This window comes from Rhopalosiphum maidis, chromosome 4 (genome assembly GCF_003676215.2).
Source record: "Rhopalosiphum maidis isolate BTI-1 chromosome 4, ASM367621v3, whole genome shotgun sequence".
NCBI lineage: Eukaryota > Metazoa > Arthropoda > Insecta > Hemiptera > Aphididae > Rhopalosiphum > Rhopalosiphum maidis.
In genome coordinates, this window is record NC_040880.1 from 23,515,219 (window position 1) to 23,524,249 (window position 9,031).

Below are 9,031 nucleotides of genomic sequence, written 5' to 3' on the forward strand. Positions count from 1 at the left end.
AATACATAATAAGTAATACAGAATTACTGAAAGTCGAAATAATAAAAATGAAATTTGTTTAATTGAGGAAATTAATAGTATTAAAATTTAATACGATCTTCGAAAAAAGTGTGTCATTTTTCCATCATCAAAATATCATTTCTCATAATACCTCTATAGATTAGGTGACGTTTTTCATAAATTATTTTCATATATTACCCATGCTGGACATATAATAATATTATAGACGCACCGCGCGGAACTCTAGAAAGTTATTATTTGCGTAAAAAATACACGGCACGTGTAATAATTTACAACGTACGAGGGTGTCTACTTTAGAATAATCCGGCGTCAGTTCGAATGTTACCCGCGTATAATATAACGATTATACACCAAATGCCGGGACGGCGACGGCAGGGGTTTGCTGTTCATTGTCATGCTACGGACTACGAGAGTCTACAATATTCTCTTTTCTTGTAATCCATCGAGACACTATACATGTGTGTGTGTGTGTGTGTACGTGTAGGGCATAAAAGGTAAAATACACGTACACGATATTTTACAATTCTATGGTTAAACAGCCGCCTGTACAAAGCATATTATTCGTTGTTGTTATTATTATTTGTAACTACGCAGTAGGTATGCTGTAAAACGTGTTTGCTACTCACCCATGATCCGGGACGGCTACAATATTATAATTCATTGTATTATACGATCTTTATCGCGCATTCGGCCGTACGTGTACAATTTTAAGTACATACACGACAAGATTTTTGTACAATGATGCCGGTTTTCTATAACTTCAATACATTTGATTTGGTTATAGCCTTTTACATTTTATACTTACACAATCAAACATAACCAAGATAAAAAATAGTACGTGTACTGTATAGGTATATCATTATGCCGTTTTTCCCATTTAAATTTATTCAATTTATTTTGTTTTGTTTTTATTAAAATAGTTTTAAAAATGTAATTTTGTAAATTAAACACTAAATTTTTGTTATCATTTAAGAAAATTAAAAATTAAATTATAATAGAGTAATAATAAACAGCAACCGTCATACAAAATAATTGTATACAATCGACAATCGTGTTCTTAGGCAGTTCGTTGATTATTATTGTTAAAAAAAAAAAAACGTAGATACGCTTTACGATTAACCGATACAATTTATTCAATTATTGATGTCAGAAACTGTCTAGTATAAGGAATTGATAACTAAATTTTATTTACAAATGGACTATGGAGTACATAATTACATAAGACGTAAGTGCCTACAACCAAACGTCTTATTAGTTTCTTATTATTTAAAAAAACAAAATACAATAACGTGTAGGTGATTATATACACAAGAAAATGTTTAGTTTTAAAATATAATATTTTAATAATCAATTAACAAGTTCATTAAGCTGTGGTCAAATAGAGCGACTCTTTTATTTTAGATAGAAAAATTAACTAATTTATTTCTTTAGTTTTGTAAAAAAAATGACGAAAAAAGATTATTTGCGATTTTATAAACATGTTTTTTAAGCTTAATATACCTACAAACCTTAAGTTAAACTGGTTAAAGTATAGAATATATAGTCATAGCAAAAAAAATTATTACAATTTGCATGTTCTTGACAATACTTCTAATAATGAATAATTAAAAGTCAATAATAATAATAAATTATTTTTAAAATAATATCATTTAAATTATTTGCAAAATAACTATTCATATTATATATTTATATAAATACGTATTTTAACTGGGAACCTCCTCTCCCATTAGCAAAGATTTTATAACAACAAAAAAATGTGAATTTTTTCACGCTCAAAAGTAATAAGTAATGACTAAAATAGATACAATTTCATATACTATTTATAGTTTTATTATTTACTAGCATACCCGTCTCGGTTCCGCCCAACATTTTAATTAATAATAACTAATTATTTTTTAACTTTATGGGACTTAATTTATGCCTAAAACCTTCTCTGTGATGTCCTCCTTAATTTAAAAAAAACTGCAAGACGATTGAACAAGTAGTTTTGGATTTTATCCCGAACATACAAACAAACGCTATTTTATATATTAGTATAAATTAATTAAATAACTAATTCCATACTAACATTTTAGTATAAGTGAAACATTTTATACAGTGCCGGCCCTAGATATTATTGCGCCCTTAAAAATATAGCTTAAATATATATAACAATTTATTATTATAAAGAAATGTACTCGTAATTATTACACACCGTTATTATTTAAAAGTTTTTTTACTAAAACATAATTTTTTATAATTTTATGAGCACCTACAAATGCGCTTCCGGCGTCCCTATTCTGGACGCCCCCGGGCGACCGCCCGGTTCGCACGTACCTTGGGCCGCCACTGACATTATGTACCAGGGGTGGCCAACATAACTATGTACGCGAGCCACATGTATTAATGCAATTATATCAATAGCCAAATTATCTAATCTGTACTTTTATACCACAAAAATAATAGAGATAACTAACATCCGATAAACATATTAAATTACGAAATATGAAATTATAAAATAATAATAATAAAAACATTTTTCTTTTTTATAAATGTATGCAAAAAAAATTAAAATTTTGGTTTTTGTAAATAAGACCGCGAGCCGCATACGTCGATGAAGAGAGCCGCCATTTGGCCACCCCTGTTATATACCAACGAACTTATCTCTTCGAGTGGTTTTTGCTAACTAAACAAACACGCTAGTATAATATATAACAATATTACCACCTAATACATAAGCCTATGATAATAAAATTGTTGAAATAACGTGGTACGGAAAGTGTTTTACTTATCGGAACAATTATTCATATCTACTCGTCGATAAAACACACACAAAAGAAAAAAAGGTCAGATTGCAGGTAGCTGGAAAACCGCGGGCCGCCGTAATAATATATATATATAGGTATACAATTTATACGTTTATTTCAATTAATAATAATTAATAACTAATTATTTATTAATTTGATCGTACTAAATTATTATGCCTATGTCGTTCTCTGTGATGTCCTCTTTAGACTTGAATTTAAAATAAAACTGCACGACGATTGAATTAGACATAAGTAGTTTCGGAGTTTATCCCGAACACACAAACTATATCATTTTATATATTAGTATATAGATCAGGGTACATTGTATAATATATTTACTTATTCTCTACTTTATTCATTTTAATAAAAAACCTTTAAGTAATTCTATTGGTAAATGAGTGATATCGAGGAGTTATTGCTTATTGGTATTTACTATTAGTTATTATTTATTCAGTATATCGACCGTGTGTTGTATTTCTTTATGTATATAATTCTACTGTACGTGTGTTGTCACTGAACTCCTAAACGGCTGGACCTATTTGAATGCATTTTTTTTGTATACATCTGGGTGACGCCCTGTATGGTTCAGATTCACAAATCAGCCTGATAAAGTTAATTATTAATTACAAAATTAATAATTAAAATAAATGTGTATACAATTGTATACCTGTATACAGCACAGCTCAGCAGCCCGTGGGTTTCAAGCTACCTGAAAAATGCAACCTGACCCTTTTTCTTTTGTGTGTGTCTATCGGTGTGTATAGTTGTAACCATGTAAGTATGTTGTATTATATAAGAACATTATGATATTCAATAAAATAGATTCCTACTATTTACTATTTACAAGCTTAAAGTTGTATTAGTATAATAGAATTATTAATACTTTTAAAATTATTTTTATTGTAAATAAGTAGAAATATTTTATATTTCCCTTATTCAAAAATTATAACTTATTATTTGTTATTTTTAATTTAACATATTAAATATGATATTTCTATAAAAATACCTAACTAATATCTCCTTATAGAAATTTGGTGTACGACGCGCGGGTATGATGTTCTCTATGCATTCCAAAACTACTCAACTGATTTTTATGAAATAATTGATCAATGTGTGTAAAAAATATGTAAGACATAAGTATATATATATATATATGACCTCAATATATTACCTCTTTATTATGTTTAGGACTGTGCTATTATTAAATCGATTATTTGAATTGTAGATTGTTTTCGAATGATACATAATTGGTTAATCGATTGAAAAAATGACTTAACCTTACTGTGGGAATAGCCCGAGTGCGTCCACAGTTATATTAACAAATTATATTAAATATAATAATATAAATAAATAAATAATTTTTTTTCTTCAAATTTAACAAGTTACATTATTTACGTAGTTACGTATAATAATAATAACGCAAGCAAACATGTGCATTTTCAGAACACATAAGATGATTTCACCACTGGGATAACGGTGGTGGCATTTTATTTTTTGTATTCTCAACTATAGTAATATAATTTAATTTAATAATAAATAACAAACATAATTATACTCTGTCCAGTGAGAGAACGCGTATAGTGTCCCGACGAAAATTTGATCTTCTATGCACCCTCACCCCCTCAAATGACACTTCGTCATTGAGACTAATTAACTATACCTATAATAACGCAGAGATGCGCAGAATTAGTGCTTGATCTGGCCAGGTAAAATATAGTTATCTATAAGAAATTAAGAAATATATGAAAAATAAACAGATGATACATGAAATTAACCAATCTTCAATTAAAGTGATATAAAAACAATTTTTTTAGGCATGAGCTAGTTACAATTTACTAAGATAAATAAAAGTAAATAAAAATAATATATTTATTTTTTGCATTGTTACAATAAGTAAAATTGCTATACTATGACATGCATTTTTATTCAATATTAAATAAATACATGGATGCTATAATTTTTATTCAAACGTACGTATGTTACAGGAATAGATAATACATTGTAGTAAGCATTTTACCTTTTAAAATTAGTTTTGGCATCAAGAAGTATGTTATTATGTACAGGAATTCATATATCTTACTATACTTTTTTTAATAATTAAAAGTATAAAATAAATACATGAATTACCTTGTACATAATATAATAAATAAATATTTTAGATTTAATGTTTCCCAAAATATCAATTATGTTGAATAAACTGGATCCTGGATACATGGCTGGACTGTCAAAAAACGAAAAGATGAAAAATTACTGCTGTGTAACAAACAACATAATCACGGCTTACTTGTGATGAGGAATGATCATAACCACCATCAATAAGTAAGCAATGATTTTGTAATTGTCTTATATCAATGCCATTCTGATAACAATGTGAACTGAATGTGGAATGAATATAACACTCTAAACTCTAAAGAACAAAACAATATTTATTTAAAAGCTTATGAGAATATCAATATGAATTAGGTAGAACATAGTACATTCAAAATGATTAACTACACATCTACAGTTCTACACGTATATTATCATAATATTTTATATTGAGAGGACGCCATAACCGCATGCATTGTCTCTGTCTTACTAACGTAAATCATAACAAATTTTAGTTCAGCAGAATACATTTTGTGGTGTTAGTTTTAATATTAGAGTAAATTTACTTATTATCAAATTTAAAGGTAAGAACATTATATAGACAATGACAAATGCTTTTAATGATATTAATATTTTAAAGTGAGTTACAGCTATGTAAAATATAACAAATTTGAAATGTTCATAACTCCCTTTAAAATGATAATATCAATAAAATCATATGCAATTGTCTAGATAATAATATTCTTACCTTTAAATTTGATAATAGGTAAATTTACTCTAATATTAATAAACTAACATCACAAAATGTATTCTGCTGAACGAAAATTTGTTATGATGTACGTTAGTAAGACAGGAGACAACACATGCGGGTATGGTGTCCTCTTAATTGTATTATTGCAATGCTATTGCATTAATGAAGTCATTAATAAAAAGGCGGGCTTTAGCGGTTTACTGTACAATAGGTAGGTGTCGAGTGAATCACTATTACAGATACCCATTATGGATGTATTAAATTTAAATTCTATAATAATATATCGTTATATATATAAAAAAAATTCTGAGCAGAGATGATTTATGAATCTATATCACTAACTACTAAGTATATTCCATGACATTATGTTTTTTGATATTCAAGTTATATCATTCATCACATCATTGTAAAATCAATGCATTTATCACTCCGCTCAAAAACCTAAACTATATACTTTATTAAATAGCTTATCGATACACTAAGCTATCAACTGCTATCAACTTCCATTATAAATCACAATACTACTTATACATTATTATGAATAATATACAATATGTATAATCGTCCTAATTTCTGTGTACATTTTTTTTTTCGTTAAAATAGTGTATATTTTAATATTTATTGATAATTAAGGATAAATGACGATGTATGTAGTATAATATTTTATTTATCAGCAGATCATGTAATAAATACAATATTAATTTTAATACTAAATAATAATCACCATATTTAATTATTAAGATATACAATTGTTACACCTTATACTACTGTTTTAATAAAACATTTAATATACACGATACATTATTTAACGTGGTAATAAATAATAATTAATGCTAAAACGACCAGTTTTCAAAAATTTAATGTCATAAAATTATCTTTAATCATAATTTTAATTGGCATAAATATTTTATTTAAAAAAAAATCACTATAATATTGTTCCAAGCTAAATAGTTAGAAAATCTAAATTTTTTCATAATATGTATTATAGAATCAATATTATGGATATATTATTATTATTTATATTGAATGAAATTTTACTGAGAAATAATAAATATAATATCGTGGGTAAACAGGATTTTATTTTGGTTTAGAACCAACACAAATTGTGAGTAATTAATTATTTTTTGTAATAATTTATAATTGAAAATATGTGATATAGCAAAATTGTTTACTTAAATAATAATTTTGAATGAAATAAAAAACCGGAAAGTACTGATAATTTATATTTTTCTAGCATGGTATTTATTGTAAATAGAAATTATTTTTATAAGCAGAAATATAATATATTGTTATAATATGTTGAGATATAAAAAAATAAAGAATAAAACAAACAATCATGAACAACAATTAACATCATGGAAATATTCATTAAAATACGTAAATAAGTATAATAACAATTTTTCATATAAAATACTTTCAAAGAAAAATGTTTTCATTTGATTAATGTTATTGGGAAAAACATATTTCAAATTGTCATAAATCAACGCTAATCGCTAATACAAAATATGTAAACGAGAATTTACCTGTTTAAATTTTGTTTTTCGGTGGTCTAAAAGAAATTAGTTAGGCTGTTTCGACAGATGTACGACGTACGTCCTCGTATTATTATACGTTCCTCACTTGCATTGGCCGCCGCATTAGATCTCCATATTGTTGTTTTTTTTTTCTATGCACTAATCTGTGAACACTATAATTGGATTTGAATTCTGTACGTACACAGATAAAAGATTTATCACAACGACATGATTATTCTACACGAAGATGTGATAAATCTTTCAGATACATGCGTTGTTTAACACACAGAATTCAAATCTCACCTCAATTACTTGTATTTGAATGTTGGTCGCCTCCTGTTTGCCTTCTTTACAGCTACAATAACGTAGGTAAACACAAATGTATTATGCTGTATTCACAATAATCATCAAGTCCTATACTTTTGGTGCCGATATTCATGTATATGCAATCTATAAAAGTGACTACATTGTGAATGTTTTACATTATATTACACAAATATACACACAATTATACCTGTAAGGGTTATTATTTTCGTATTACCGCGTTTATACTCTTCGCATAATGTAACTAACGGGTCAACATACTACAGGAGCTTTAAACCGAACCTATAACAATAGACATTCATTGAAAACATACTTACATGTATATACACATAATACATATATTATAATATAAGGATACGATAATATGCATATCAAATATAATACAGCGTAATTTAAATTTGATATATTTCTCAGTTAATCTGAGTTCATAGTATACTCATTAGTTGTTAATAAATATTATTTTTATATCGACATATTTTGAAAAATATTATACTTTTTGCATACTTGTTAAAATAATTAAAAATATAATTGAATCAAATAATATAGTATTGTAATAATATTATCTATATATTTTGTGTTTAATATTGTTCATTCCATAATTCTACCAAACCTTTTTATTTATCATAATTTTTAACTTCAAATTATTGCTTTATAGTTTATTCAGAATAATATGAGCGACAACGGCAGCCGACTTGTGCACATGGGCTTGGCTTTGTTCCGAAGTTCAGAATGGTGAGAAACGCATTTCACCGCTGCCGGGGACGAATATCGCTAATATATATTGGTAATATATTGGTCGCCGCCAAGTACCGCTCTTATTTTAAATATACTATAGATAGTTTCATAATTATTATATTAAAATAATAAAATTATAGCTAGTATTGTAATACTTAATATGCATACATTTATACAATAAGTGTACCTATCTAAATTATTTAATATTTTATATTAATCTAATATTTACGGAACACCGAAAATAAAAACAAATCAATAAACAACGAGTACACTACACGAATACGACAAGAACATCGTATGAAAATATCATAAACGAATAGTAGATTTACTTACAGCGAGTTTGTAAGTTCTGTTCTGTATTAATACATGTCTTCTCCGTCCGTTAATTTCACAACACAGCAACCAAAATAATAGATCCACCTATTGGAACGTAATTTTCGCGAACCATGGTCATACGTACATTATGTGACTGAAAATTCAAATACGGCGTTTCACGCCATCACTATAAATATGTAGTATATGTAAAAATTAATAATACATAGATGCGTACATTTTTGCATAAGTTCCACCAACGAGCAATTTGAATCATAATTGTATAACATATAGCTTTTGGCCGCTACACTCCAGAGGTCCAGACATTATGACAGTGTACAAGTTACTGGTTCTGAAACAAAAATAAATATTTTCAAGATGAGTTTTATAATTGTTGGTTAATTTGGTTTAATCGCGCTGTCGCATATTTATTTTATTTCTCACATAACTTAATTGTTAAAAGTTCGTTTCCTAAATTAATTTCAATAATCATCTTTATG

At 27.0% G+C, this 9,031-nt stretch overlaps 1 long non-coding RNA gene across 1 annotated transcript; it reads right to left on the reverse strand.

Moving 5' to 3' along the window:
* Positions 1-4,933: 4,933 nt before the first annotated feature.
* On the reverse strand, positions 4,934-8,686 carry LOC113550057. Its single transcript, XR_003404991.1, has 6 exons — positions 8,553-8,686; positions 7,675-7,766; positions 7,464-7,610; positions 7,170-7,333; positions 5,092-5,214; positions 4,934-5,028 (listed from the first exon to the last, which is right to left on the reverse strand). It is a non-coding gene; the product is annotated as an uncharacterized LOC113550057 (long non-coding RNA).
* Between the last annotated feature and the right edge of the window lie 345 nt (positions 8,687-9,031).